The sequence below is a fragment of the Penaeus monodon genome, chromosome 8, assembly GCF_015228065.2.
Source record: "Penaeus monodon isolate SGIC_2016 chromosome 8, NSTDA_Pmon_1, whole genome shotgun sequence".
Classification (NCBI taxonomy): Eukaryota; Metazoa; Arthropoda; class Malacostraca; order Decapoda; family Penaeidae; genus Penaeus; species Penaeus monodon.
In genome coordinates, this window is record NC_051393.1 from 9,449,519 (window position 1) to 9,464,415 (window position 14,897).

General features: G+C 51.8%; 1 protein-coding gene across 3 annotated transcripts in view; it reads left to right on the forward strand.

The window, feature by feature from the left end:
- LOC119576131 (FERM domain-containing protein 4A-like) overlaps positions 1-14,897 on the forward strand; it is a 56,471-nt gene that overhangs the window by 16,726 nt on the left and 24,848 nt on the right. Inside the window, exon 1 of one of the 3 annotated variants that reach the window (XM_037923697.1) lies at positions 2,922-2,944. The exons of the other annotated variants lie outside the window; for them this stretch is intronic. The gene's annotated coding sequence lies outside the window, so the exon portion shown is untranslated. Of the gene's footprint in view, positions 1-2,921; positions 2,945-14,897 lie in introns of those variants that run through there. 3 annotated transcript variants of the gene reach the window in all.

Below are 14,897 nucleotides of genomic sequence, written 5' to 3' on the forward strand. Positions count from 1 at the left end.
TGGCGAGGAACTTTCAACTGGTCATTTGGCACTTACGATGGGAAGGAGGAATAAGGAGTAGTGAGAGGAATCAGCTGAAAGATCCAGCGTTAGAAGGAAGGAAGCGAGGGAGAAGGAACTCAGGGTCAATGTGGGATGTGAGGGAACATCTTCGGAGGCTCTGTGTACCATTTTTTTACGGAGAATAAGTAGGTTAATGTAACGGTGGAGGGAAAGAGGGAGGGACAGCGCCTCTGCATGGGGTGTCCGAGATAAGACAGAGGGTGGCGGGGGGAGGGGGGAGGGCAGCAAGCGGCGCATTTGTCCACGTCGGGAGTGTCCGTTATCTCGCTGAAGCGACTGATCCTCTGGTCAACACGTGCCTCCCGGGGGGTAATGAGAGCTGCCACAGACGGCATCCATCTTCGGCTTATCCTACCGCCCTGCCGAAGGATGGAAGCACGAGCGAAGAGGGCGCAGCAGGCGGGAACGGCGAGGGACTCAATGAACCGAACCTTTTTCAGTGGAATTGTTGGGGAAAACGATGTGGTGTTTGTGATGAGTAACTCATTTTGTAATTAAGAAAGAGGGTGGGCGTGACCGGCGCAGTCCACCCATTAGTTCGTGTCGTGGGCGCCCGTTAGGTGCGCCTCATCCGTCAGTAGCCTGCTTCCCTCTGCCTGGCCACTCGCCACGCCCACGGGCGCACTCCTTGACCCACCTTGTCCAAGCTCTCCACCCAACTCGCCCACCACACCGTTAGTAAACCGTATTTCTTATTAGTCAACATCTCGTTGCCGTCTGTTCCACTTGTCTTCGGATTGTTTTGTCGGCCAGCATTCGTTCAGCTCATTCCCGTCACATCACCCCGGTCTTTCCAGTCCATTTGGGATTTTTCGGCCTTGGCCAGCAGTCCATCAGCGCCTGCACTTTCCGCCGCATCATTAATTGTGCAAAGAGGGCGGTGCGTCCAAATGGGTTTTCGAAAAGACCTTTTAATGCATAACATAGCGCGGCAGTCTGGCTACATTAATCTCTCTGTACTGTATATTGGCAAGATACTGTCACTGTTGGCAGATTCATTGGCAGAGGGAAAGAAATAGGGGAATGGAAGAGGAGACATGGGGTGGGGTGGGGGGAGGGTAAAGCAGTAAACTTATCGTAGGCGGGTCACGTGGATGGGGAAGGGGGGTCATGGGGGGGTGGGAGACATCCATTGCTGTCGTAAGAATTAGCCCGGAGGAGGAAGTCACATCGGGGACCGCCATGCCTCACGTTCCTCGGCCATTTTTCTCGGTTTGGTTCCTTCGGTTCAACCACCTGGAGGAGGAGGAGGAGGAGCCGGCAGCCAGTCGGGTCCTTTCGCCTCTCTGTAGTCTTCTTTGCGTATGTTTGTGCCCTTGGAAATGCTTGCGTGTGCTTTCGACCACGCAGTGTGCATTCACGAGTCGCCCGGCGGTTCGCTTCCGTTACGGGATAAGGCCTATTCAAATGAGCAGGGCGTATTAGCATGATGGAAAACAGCTTTCAGAAGTAGTGTGTGATTTAACGCTTTAGTGTGCATGTGGATTTGACCTGGCGATTGTTGACTCCGATCGGGGGCTGTTTCGGCCTTCCATCTGCATTTATTTAACAAAGATACCGCGTCTAAGTCCTTTTGCTTTTACTGCGGTTCTTAAACCCCCCCTTCCATAAATATGTTTGTGTGTGTGTGTGTGTGTGTGTGTGTGTGTGTGTGTGTGTGTGTGTGTGTGTGTGTGTGTGTATGTGTATGTGTATGTGTGTGTGTGTGTGTGTGTGTGTGTGTGTGTGTGTGTGTGTGTGTGTGTGTGTGTGTGTGTGTGTGTGTGTGTGTGTGTGTGTGTGTGTGTGTGTGTGATTGATTGTTTGTTTGATTGTTTTGTGTTGCCATCATTCGTGAGCGTGCGTGCTTGCCTGCAGGCATGTGTTTGGACCTGTGTGCTAGGTTTTATGGCCGAAATGTGCCCTCCCTCCCTCCCGCTCCTCCTCATACACGCACACCCCACTGTGCTTCCTCAGCCAATGTGTAATTTTGACGGCTACATAAATCTTGGTTGATCTGTGACGAAAGTTTGATGGACAGGTGACGTGGGAAGGTCAAAGGAAGAGGGCGAGAGAAGAGGGGGAAGGGAGGAGGGAGGGATAAGGGAGGTGGAGGAAGGGGAGGGGAGAAGGAGGAGGGAGAAGGGAGCATCTTTCATGTTCGTGGTGTCTGTAGCGACATTTATGAAAATGTGTTTTATTCCTCAGGTATACAGTTTGTATATTTTTTGCATAGGGGGCGCTCCGTTGCTGTGTGTGTAAGCCTATTGGCGAAGCAGTTCCTGGGTGACAACCGTGGAGGATATGGAACAGGATCGCTACAAAAAAAAAATCCTGTCGCGGCTTCCCCTGACAAACTCTGTGGTTTTTATTGATTTTTTTTTTCTCTCCTCGACTTTTAACTTCGATAAAGAGTAATTCTGTCATACGGTACTCCGTGAAAATCCGGATTCGTATTCTCCAGGATTTTCTTCCCCCTCGTTTGCGCAGTCGCCCGGTTATCTTGTCTAGTTAATTAAGTAGAAGTTTGTTCTCCTCGAGTTACTCCACCGGAACTTTGTCGTCGTGAGCGAATTGCTGATGTTGGACCCTCGTTTGTTCGTCTCTCTCCTACGTTCTCTCTTATTCTCCCTCTTCCCTTCTTTTCTTCCTCTTCCCCTTCCTCAGCCTCCCCCTACCCTCCCCTCTACTACCTCGCTTTCTCGTCCATACATGAATAATATTCACAGGGGTGTTTGTACTTTCGCTCATCGAAATTTGAATATTTACACTCATTGGTATGCAGTATTGTTTGTAAAATGTTTCTGCTTGTGCCCATCCTTCCCAGTCGTAACTAATGTCTTTTCTTATTCTCCTCAGGTAAATATGCAGTGGATTTCCCTCGGTTCTCCCGTTACCTGTCGTAAGTAGTCTCTTGCATTACGCTTGGTAGGAATTTAATATATTGTAGGATAATTCTGGAAGAGGGAGTTGGAGCGGCCAGGAGCGGGAACGAAGGAGCAGGTAAGGAGTGCGCTCGCGGTTTCGGCAGGTAAGGGGACGGATGGAAGGGACAGGCCAGGTTTATGACGGGAAGGAGGGCTGATAATAGCAAGGTGGCACACTGAAGAAGGAAGAGGTAGTGCTAAACAAAGGTGGAGGCTGCGTAGGTGCGGTAGTGGGAGGCAAGATGGGGGGGGGAGAAGCGGACCGCACACCATGGACGAGGCGTCAACACTCGACCACTTCAGACAACGGTCGAGATGACACCCGAGACGGTTCCGCACTTGTCCGCTTAATGGGCGGCACTAAAATCCTCGCCGGAAACGCTTAGAATTTTGGCGCGGAGGCCGGAGGAGAAAAGCATTGCGGGCACAAGCGGCTATAAAACCCGCGGTCCTCTGGGTTAAGTGCGAATACGTGGCGGGGAACCTTGTCGTTCTGGCACCTTCTTTCGGTCGGCCTGCTTTTGGGCGCGGGGGAAAAAATCGTACCATCCAAGACCAAGGCAGAAAGGCTTTCATGCTAGTTGTGGGAAGGGAAGGGAAGGGGGGTTTTGGAAAACGAAGCCGCTTTGGGTGAGCGTAGATCAAAACCTAGATCGATTTATAGGAATTATTTCGCGCTTTTGGAAGAGTGTGTGAGTGTCTGTCTGTCTAATCTGTATTATGTATTACCGTAGTTTTAATTACTCAGGCAAGTCAGTCAGCCGCCGGGAACTGCTAAGGGTGGAAAGTGCGGAGAGGAGGGGGGGAGGGCTAGCTCGCAGGGGGCTAAAGGGTAGTAATGACAGGGCGCACAATGACGAGCCAGACATTCTTCTTCGGATGGGGAGGAAAGTCCCGAAGCAGCCTCAGGCACGGCGCCTACACCTGCGGGATCTCGCATTCCATCAGCGACACCTGCCTCCCGCCACCCCCTCACCCCCCAAGCGCAGAGCGCCCGAGGCACCCGAGCCACAGGAAGGGAAGATGGAGAGAAGGGCGAACGTGGCACCGAGGGCACGCGGGGTCAGGCCATGAGGCACCGGGAAACGAAAGGAAAGGGAGGCCCGGTTTCTGGAGCCTTTCCTCGAGCGGGTCGTGATTCGACCATTACCGGTCCGGCGAGGGAAGGAACCGCGGTGTGTCACGCGGCCGATGTGCCAAGTACCCGGCCCGTACTTGAGCCTTTCCTTTGGGGTTTATCAGCTCACCAACCTCCTTGTTTCACTTCTTCATTCATTAACACTGAAATTGTGACCGTATTTTTCAGAATGACAATCCCAGTTACACGCACCATTATCGGTATACAGTATGTACCCATGTTCAGCCTGTTACTTCCATACATTACCCATTGCCGTGTAATCGCAGGCCTCCGTCACATTGCGTAAGCGGGTAGACGTTGCGAAGGCGCGGTATGTTGAAGGCGCTGGGAATGGCAATGGCAGTCACCTGGCCGTATTGTAACCTCCGGCATACACGTTGGACACGCCGCCCAGAATGGCCACGCTGGTGATGCGCGAAACTTTGCGGTCGACGCAGGCGGAGAGTTCGATGGCTTGCACAGCCCGGCCTTTGTCGCTGCGGCTTTTGCGCTGCGGAGAAGCACAATGGAAGGGCTGCCGTGGCACGGAGGCCCTGCACATCTAAACCATATGCTACGCGCGGTAGACCTGGAGGTTATTTCGGAATACTGTCAATGAGAAATTTGGATGTTGCTAAATTCAAGGTCGACGTACTTTTCAACTGACTTATTAAATATATTATAATATTTGAACACAAATATCTAAATGTTTAGTTAATGAAACTTCAAAAAGGAAATTGAAATTTTACGGAAATATTTGAAATTTGAAATGTGATAATATAGTGAGATATATACATTAACCATTTTTAGATCAGTGAAGAATATTAAAACAGGAATGAAATTGCAACCCATGGAAAGGTATTTAATTAATTGCAAGGAATGGGTTTGCATTATTAACTTTTTATCATGGATTGGAACACAGACACCACCGCAAAACCACACCACACATCACCTCGATACCAGTCCCATACCAACGGTTCATCCAGTGAGATGATATTCATAAACGTTTCACACAACCGACGTTTTGATGTGTTTGCGGTCACGACAGCGGTCAATGCGCACCAGATGCTGCTTGCTAAAAAATGCGTTCGGCCGGCTATTAATTCCGCGGCCACTGAAGGATTGCCGGGGCGGCGGGAACCTCCCCTGAGAGCGGCGCCGGGCGGACCCACACCCCACGTAGGCCTAGCGCGGGCCATTATGGCTCCTCGCGCATCCCTCATTAAGAGTGACGATTGCTTGCGACGGGCGCGGGGGCTGGTCAGGCAGAAGTAAGTTACGATGCTCATAACAATATTTGCGGTGTACACTTGGCCGTCATAACTTCATTGCTCACAGGAGCTGCCAGCCTTCGTGCAGATGGCATGTAGGCGCGGTGGCCGCTAATGGCCGCCCATTACGCCCCTTGGGTAATGGACGACAAATACTTTACAACATTATCTCTGAAGGGAAAGTGAAGTTATGGGGGGGCTCCGTTTTGCCTTTTGACGTGCTTGCCATTCACCCACACTGCTTTTGAGATCGAGGTGGGAGGTATGGGGTAAGCGAGGGGGAGTGGGGACCTGGGCCAGGGGAGGCTAGACGCTGCTGGAGGCGCCGTTGGGAGCGTCCGGCGGAGCGGAAGGGACGAGGAGAGCCGTAATGGCTGACGGAATGCGAGTTATGGGTGTGATTTTTTAAGGGTCTTGGTTGATTCCTTTTGTCCGCCTAGTTGGCGCACCTCACTTGTAAACGATGTAGCGATTTGTGATTGTGCTTGCTTGCTGATTTCTTTTTTATGGGCATTCCTTTCACATTTCCCTCTCTTTTATCCGTTTCCTTTCCTCCTCAACGAGAACGAGTAGAAGCAGCGTAGAGAAAGAAGGGGAGTGGAAGGGGAGGAGAGGGAAGGGCGGCCCGACCAGACAGGAACAGAGTCGGAGGCGGTGTCCCGGCCCGCCTCTCTCTCTCTTCCTCCGCTCCTCATAAGCCAGAATTTGCATATAAGGGGATTTTAGGCGTAATGAAGTGTGCAGGGGGTCGATGGCCCTCGGAGGCCTACTTGGTTTTTGCGATCCCCTGCCCTGTGTGGAACAGCGGGGGGCGGGGGCGGGCGGCCCGGATGATCGTCGCCGGGATACTGCTGGCGCGGCAGGGGAGGGGGGCGTGGGGGCGTGCTATGACTATGACAGTTAGGGGACTGTGTTCGGCGCTTTCTTCCCTTCCTTTAGGTCTTTCGTCCTTTTTTCCCCTTGATTTTCGTCATCGTCATCGCAACCATTATCATCAACATCATATTAATCTTCTTCCTTGTCTTTATATCTTCATCGTCGTCTCCATCCACCACCAAGAATCACCACCAATAACCACCACCACCACCCTTTTCTTCCTGCTGCGCCTTATGCTCCTGCTGCTCCTCCTCCTCTTCTTCTTCTTCTTCTTCCTCTTCCTCTTCCTCTTCCTCTTCCTCTTCCTCTTCCTCTTCCTCTTCCTCTTCCTCTTCCTCTTCCTCTTCCTCTTCCTCCTCCTCCTCCTCCTCCTCCTCCTCCTCCTCCTTTCTTTGCATCCCAGCCTTATGTGTGAGTCGGCTGAACCAGCTGCGATTCCAGAAACTACCGCGTCCCCTTTCGTCTCTCCTTCCTCTTTTCCTTTCCCGTTCGTTCGTTAACTCTTCCTTTTTTCAGAACCAATATTCCTGTACAGTTTTTAAGAAGAGTGGATATTTCGTGGGTTTAGCGAGGCTTAATTAAGGCGGAGGGTTTTAATGCGTGGCGGCTGAATTTTGTGGCTCTAACGTCCTCTTTTTAAATTACGTCCAATTAAGGATTAGCCACAGGTTATCACGTGACCAATTAAACGTCAAGGGGGTTTTCTGCCGATCATTACAACGCAGGGATGTGAGGGAGAGAGGAGAGGGGAGAGAGGAGAGAGGAGAGGGGAGAGGGGAGAGGGGGGAGGGGAGAGGGCATGGGCGGGATTGGTTATTGTCACAGATGAAGCGCGGGTGAATAATTCTGTAGTTAATGCGGTCGTTACTGGAACATAGATGGGCGTTGGGGTGTGTGGAAGGGGGGGGGGGGGCAGATGAGAACAGAGTCAGCATTGAGTATTAACTTGGGTCGTTAGTGGTCGTCATCTCTAAGATAGAGGCTTCCCCGGCCTTGGTCCATACGTCATTCTGGACCAGGGGCAAGGGGAGGCAACGGCGGCTTTGACAACCTCATTAAAAACTCATTTGGATATCAAGGGTAACTCTGACGTCGGCGGTAACGTACTGGTAATCTGGCGAGTGATTGGTAACACGCCAAAACTTATTAACGACCTTTAAGTCATGCCTTTTTTTTTTAATGACATTTTAGAGAATTCCCTTTCTAAAACAACTCGTATTTGAATTTACTTGGTTTGCTTACGTTTCTCCGGATATCAGAAGTCACAAAAGAGAAACTGATTTACCCATTTAGAAAAAGACTTGCAAAGACTGAAAGTACAATAGCACCATCAACTCGCCATAGGCCTCGAAAGGGACAGGGCGCCCGGCAAGGGTTGAGGTCCTGGCAGAGGCTGGCAGACATTGTTGCCTCGGCGACATCAACGCCAACTGCTTGCCCACTTCTCTCATATGCTAATGTTTCCAAACAATTACCAAAACGACGATAAAACATTATTTGAATGAGAATGCTCGTTAACCTGGTTCTGGTCCGGACTTGGCGGGGGTCCTACACTCACTTTCGGGGGCTGGGATTTGCATGACACAGGGCGTACACCAAATTAAGGGTTATGCCAGCTTGTGTTATTTCTTTACGGAGAGGAGTTAAGGGAAATGGAGTGCACGACGGGGGAGTGAACGGAAGCCCGAGGGTGTAGGTTTGATGATCGTAAAAGTCGTATGGTTATAATGTTTATGGTTAGATTACGATTAACACTAATGGCTACTGTTCAAAAGGGTTATGTGAAGTAACGGGTGAATGGCGAATACCTCACTGACTTCCTGACTTCGTTAGCTCACGAATAGTTTAGAGATTATTCCTTGTTTTCACTTAAGTCCTTGTTCATCAGCGATGTCTGAATTTTAATAGAATTCGACAGCCCGTGTAGATGGAAAATGAAAATAGTTATGAAGAGATGCCGGAATTCCACCGGCACAAAGGACCCATAAAAAGCTCGGGCCGGCAAGAGCATTTTCATACTCCTATTCAGATTCATTTACTCATAAATCATACGAGTCATTATGTTTCTCTCTTTTTTTCATTTCTTTCTTATAAAGCACTGACGGCCTCCCTATCGCTGGGGGGAGAGGAGAGGGGTGGTAGGGTACACCCAGCCTTGGCCAACCCCCTTTCCCCCTTCTCTCTTCCTCTTTCTCTCTCCGGCCGTCTCCGTCTCCTTCTCGTTCTTTTCCTCTTCCTCCCCGCTTCTACCCCCCCCCCCCTCCTCCCCGCGGCCCCAGGACATATCCTTTGAATAGGTAATGTAGGAATGACGGATGGTGTGAGGATACCCCCCTCCTTTCCTCCTTCCTTCCTCCCCTCCCTCCCCTTTTCTGTCTCCCCATCCCGTCCCTCCTCTGTCTCCCCCTCCCAGTGTCGCAGCATTCGGGGCGCATTTTTACGCCCAGCAAAATAATCTGTGAATGGAATAAGGTGATTCAAAGCGTGAGGGCAACCAGGTAGTGCCCACGGGAGGGGAGGGCACGGGAGGGGGAGGCCGGGGATGAGGACAGCGGGAGGGAGAGGAGAGAAGGAAGGGGGCGCGGCGCGGAGTCCTTACCGGCCCAGTGTCAGCAGGGACGCTGACGGATATGTTTATATTGTGCACCCAATGACGGTCGATAAAACCCTGACATTTATAAAAGGGACGAATAATCATATCGTTGATTTTTATAATATTTTTATGCCCCGAGAGCAATGGAGGGTCCAGCGGAACGTGGCCAGAATCTGATATTGTGCCGGAACGATATTAAGCGAGGCGGCAGATGTTCCGTGCGGGCGGAGAGTGTGGTTGGGATATCGAGGAATGTAACGCACGCCGCCGGGCGGCAACGGTGGCATTAATGTTTTTAGGAACATATACAACCCCTAGACAATATTGGTCAGTAATTACTGGCATGTGATTTCCCCGCGCGCGTTTACGGAATAGCGCTGCTGTAATTATCAGCCGGCGTTGGGCGGCAGCTGCGGTTAGCGGGCGGTGCTGGGACGTTAAGTTACGAGACGTGCGGTGACGGAGAACACTAAAACAGCGTCTCTCCCTCGCAGTCTTTCTCTTTATATTGCGAGGCATAATTCCCAGGCGACCTGCCCACCTGGCCGCCTACCTTCCAAAGCTGCTTAACATAGCAACGCTGCCCACACGTCGTAGGCCGCCCGCGCCTCTGCACAACCCGCCCGAAACGACTCGGTACCCGTTCTGCCGCGAGTGAAGAAGCGCCGACTCAAGCTACACTCTTAGCACACTCGGTCAGACAACATACTTCTTCCTCACATGGACTCGTGCGAGGGTATGCGGGCGCGACTGGTTGAATTGGCATCAATTAATCTTAAGCGTTAGAACTGGGAGTAGCTACAGCACTTGTGTTCTTTATTATTATTACTACAATAATGTTAAAGGGACGGATTAGCTCTAGCGCAAAACATCTGTCGTGTGACGATCGTTCTCGCGCATCACACGACGGACGGTGACGATTCGCCTACCAACTTTGTCCCGGCTCGTCTGCTCACCTTTACGTATCCTTTATTCTGCCCATCTTAACAGAGGATTCCCCTCCCCCCTCCCCCGTGACCCTTCATTCGTGGGTACAGATCCTCGGTAATTAATCTCTTCTATTCGGCGGTCAGTCGGTGATATGAAGTTTTGGTGAATCAATGTAGTAGATGAATATGATTTGTTGAGGTGGCGAGTTGATGAATTGAGCGTCGGGGGAAGAAGAACTCTCCATTCAGAGAGAAAAGGTGATCTTACCATATGTTTATTTATAGAGATGGTATAACGCGAGAGAGAAAAATTTACATTCACTTGCGGGATTGGAGATTCGGCCAAATACATAGAGGAACATTCTTGAGGCCGAGTCAACGGACCTCGAGGGACTGTTTACCGTGTAACCAGACTCTGCGTGAGCTCTTATGAAAAAGCCGTTCAAGAAGTGCCTTTGTAAGGCTTGCTGTGGTGCTGTAGGGCCGGGGCGTGCCGTCCACCCGACATTCCGCGTCGAAACTGTGCAACGTGGTCCTGTGTCCGTACTTGGTCATGCAGGGCCGCGCTGAGACGCCTGTCCTGGTCCTTGGTGATTCACTGAGGACTTCTTGGGGATGCTAATCTCACTGCCAAGGTTATCCTGCCACCGTTAATTCCGGTTGGTTTCCGTTCCGTTCCGTTAAGTCCAGGCTCATATTCGGCTTGCGTGAGAGAGGCAATGCCGGGGTGTCCTGGGCCGAGCACGAAGGGTCACACTTCCACCTCCACTCGGCTTCGAGGAGGCTTTGGGGACAGCTGTGTGGAGCACCTCCCGGCCGCCCTTTCCTCTTGTCCGTCCACTCACTTTCCCATGTAACTCCCTCTCGAGGGTTTTGTGTATTTTACCCATTTTCATTTTTTTGAGGCGGCGAGTGCTGAGCGCGCGATTATGATTCCCGAGTGGTCGGATCGCAGCCGATAATAGGCTTCTTTCCACGAGTGGCCGGAGGCGATGATTGATGGCCAACAACTGTCCTCAAGACTTGTTCCGGAGAGGAGGGAGCAGGAGGAGGGAGGCCGAAGGGAGGGTCGACAAGGAAAGGGGAGGGAAAGGGGAACGGCGCGACCACTTTAAACTGCCTCGGATAAACTTCGATTCCTGTGATGTCTGAGAGGTCGAGGCAGAAGGCTGGTCGGACGTCGGGCCAAGGGGCTGCGAAGGTGAGGACGGTGCGGGTGTGAGCTCCTCCGGCTGGCCGGGATGAGCGCCCAGACACGGACGTGATGTGCTTTAGGGAGCTCCGTGTGATGAATTGATTTAATCCTGATAGCGACGCTGCTTTCTGCAGGATTATGCGCACACACGTGCTGGCGAGTGGCATGCAGTCTGTGACCTGCGGGTGTGGGGTGAGCGGGTGTTTGTGGGTGGCCTATGCGGGTGACCACCGGAGACGCCACACCAAGTCGGGGTTCGTGTGTCAAGGCTCGGGCAGCGCAGAGCAAGCGTTGTCGCGTGGAACCATGCAGTGCGTGCTGGGTCATCGTCGGCAACAGAGAAAACGGGGCGGGGAAATTTTCTTGCATTTTTGGGTGAGAACAAGGAATCGGCTGAATCACGATCGTGGAACCGATTATGGTGATGAGCGAGAGAGATATCGGAGGTCCGTGAGTGCGAAGTGATCTTGGGAAGATAAAGACTTTGTGTGATTTGTCCATGCATATAGTGGCCGCCTTTCTCTCGATCTCCTTTCCCCTTTCTCTCTCTCTCTCTCTCTCTCTCTCTCTCTCTCTCTCTCTCTCTCTCTCTTCTTCTTCTTCTTCTTCTTCTTCTTCTTCTCCTTTTCCATCTTCTCCTCTTTCCACTTCCTTTTCGTTTTCCTTCCCCCTCGATTTCTCCCTCTCTTCCTTTCTCTCTCCACTCTCTCCCCCTCCCCTCCCTCTCCCCTCCCCCCTTCTCTCAAAGCATGAAGAAAGCGAGTGGGGTCAAGCCAGGAATGCAAACGAAGCAGGTTTGTTCACCGGAGAAAATTATTTAATGTCTCGGAGGATTCATTTTTCTGTCGCCGCACAAAAGTTGGGAGGGACTTTGAAAGGGGATTGTTGTGGCTTGCGCGCGCGCGCGCGTGTGTGTGTGTCCGACCTTCCTTCCTTTCCTCCTCCCACTCTCCCCCATGTACCCCCGAAAGTGCGGTTATGAAGCTGTATTTTCGAAGCGCCGGGTTTTAGGGACAGAGAGCAGGATGAGGATAAAAGTAAACAAAGACAGACATCTCATATCGCCTCCCCCCTTCCCCCAGATGCTTACACAGGACTAACCGGTTTGCTGGGTGGTGGGGGCCCTCCCCACCCCAGCTTGCCTCACCTTTATCCTTCATATTTTGTAGGTTATGTATATATATATGTGTGTGTGTGTGTGTGTGTGTGTGTGTGTGTGTGTGTGTGTGTGTGTGTGTGTGTGTGTGTGTGTGTGTGTGTGTGTGTGTGTGTGTGTGTGTGTGTGTGTGTGTGTGTGTGTGCAAGTTAGCAATCCTCTCCCTCTGCCAATCCCTCGTTCCCTTCCTCCTCCTCCCTCTTATATTGTATCCATAATATCGTCTGTCAGTAATTACCAGCGTTTGGGAAATGAATGCTGAAATGCTCAAGTGTTTTTCCCCCAGTAACCTCGCCGGGGACCCAGTCCTCTGCATCATATTTCTTCCTCTTTGAAGCGCCCTCGATGGATATTAGTTTTTCCGTATTGATTGCTTCTGTGTTTGTATATTTATTGTTTTTTTTTAACCGTAATTTCCTTTCTTTTGTAATGTTGACGCGGTGACGTGGGGAGCGGGGGGGGTGGGGGCGACGGAGGAAAGACCGTGCCCCTTTGCGAAGGTTTGACACGTTGTGGTGTGTGTACTGTAGATGTGTCCTCAATCCTCGTTTATATTCAGTCTTTCACCTACATGTTACTTGGTCACTTTCTCTCTAGCTCACACCTTACTTTTATCTTTTCTCCTCATATCTCTTTCTCTTTCCCTCTCTCCTCTCCTTTCTCTCTCTCTCTCTCTCTCTCTCTCTCTCTCTCTCTCTCTCTCTCTCTCTCTCTCTCTCTCTCTCTCTCTCTCTCTCTCTCTCTCTCTCTCTCTCTCTCTCCCTCCCTCCCTCCCTCTCTCTCTCTCTCCCTCCCTCCCTCTCTCTCTCTCTCCCCCTCTCCCTCCCTCCATTCATCCTTCTCCCCCTCCCCCTTCTCCCTCGCAGGGAAAATCTGAATCATGGGATTAGAGGGAATTAAGAGCGAGGAGGGCCTACTGTGTCTGGCAAATCTCAGCCTTAGCCACTTGTTACCTCTGTGGGTTTAGCCAGGATGGCAGGAATCACAAATACTTCGTTTTATTTTTACGCTTTCTTGTATTGTCATCGAGTTGATGTGTTTTGGGTATTCGTTCGTGTTTTAGTTCGTTATTATCATTATTGTTTTTGTTATTTCTATTATTTATTATTATTTTATTCTTCTTCTTCTTTTTCTTGTTTGTTATAATTGTCACCACTATTATCATTCTATTTAATGTTATTGTGGCCATCATCGAAACCAGTATCGCCCTTGTTATTAAGGGTTATGTTGGAGCAGCCGGCTGAGGAGGGGTGGGCGTCCCGTGGGCGGCGGGGGCACGGGGGGAGATGATGATGACCGGACATTGTTGGTCAAAGAGTCATCCCGCAGGTGCCCCGTCTACCCTGCCGACCCCGGGGGCACCACCACCACCACCCGGCTCTCTTGCTACTTCTTCATACGAGGGAGATGCCGCTTCGGTAACTCCGGTTCTCGGACGGCAAGGCTGTTGGCCGCTGACTGGGAAGCGCGGGGACGAGGAGAGGGGTGTGATGCTTTCTGAAAGGGGGAGAAAATCGTCGTTGTTACTGTTGGTGTTGTAAGAACCAACAACAAAACACACGCACACGAACGCGCACGCACACGCACACGCACACGCACACGCACACGCACACGCACACGCACACGCACACGCACACGCACACGCACACGCACACACACACACACACACACACACACACACACACACACACACACACACACACTCATTTAGTTTCCGACGCTTGGCCACACAGCTGACAAGAACAGCTCATACGAGTGCTGCAATGGCGATGGTGATGCAACCGGTGCTTGGTGTTGGTGGTCTGGCCATGATGCAGCAGCGGCAGAAGCAGTAAGGACCCCGAGATGGTCACGTTATGGGTGGCCACGCAATGATGTTTTCACCCTGATGTTGGCGCGTTAGGGGCCGGTGGGGGAGGGTGGGGGTGGGAGTGAGTCCTTTGCAAGTATCGCCTCCAGATATTTTCAGAGTAGTTCCGCGGGGAGAGAAAGTGGGATGCAGACCACTTGTCGCCAGTGATGTGTTGCTGTCGCAGGAATGACGAGGCGAGAGAGGGGCAGGAATGTGGGCGGGGTGGGGCGAGGGGGGTGGGGCGAGGGTGTGATAACAACACCTCTGCTGCCGCCGCCCCCCCCCCCTCTCCCGACGGCAGATACAGCGCCTGCAGTCTTCGTGATTACGAGGGGAATGTGGTCAGATGGAACAAGGGAGATGGTCCGGTAATCACAGGGTTGGTAAAATAGGTCTGGGGGCAGCGGCGTTGGCAGGGTAAGAAAGGTAAAAGGGCTAAGGGAGAGGGAGAGGGAGAGGGAGAAGAAGGCGAAGGAGGAGAAGGAGAAGGAGGAGAAGGAGAAGGAGAAGTAGGAGAAGAAGGGGAGAGGGAGAGGGAGAGAGAGAGGCAGGAATCCCTTGCCTGTCTAGACCGGTTCCTCACGTCACTGGCAGCGACTCTCAGATGCAAAGCAAGGGCGTCGGACGCCAGTGAAATGACCGGTGGGTGATATACGTGACCTTAGCAATGACTTGTAATCCCTCTCCTCCTCCTCCTCCTCCTCCTCCTCCTCCTCCTCCTCCTCCTCCTCCTCCTCCTCCTCCTCCTCCTCCTCCTCCTCCTCCTCCTCCTCCTCCTCCTCCTCCTCCTCCTCCTCCCTTTACTGTTCATAAAATCCCTCCCCCCTCCCCTTACCCGTTTCTGTCCGTGGGGGGGTGGGGGGGAAGGGGGAAAGGGAAGAAGAGCAAATAAACGGGAGGGTTGATATAGGTACTAAGGGTGGAGAAGTAACTCCTGCT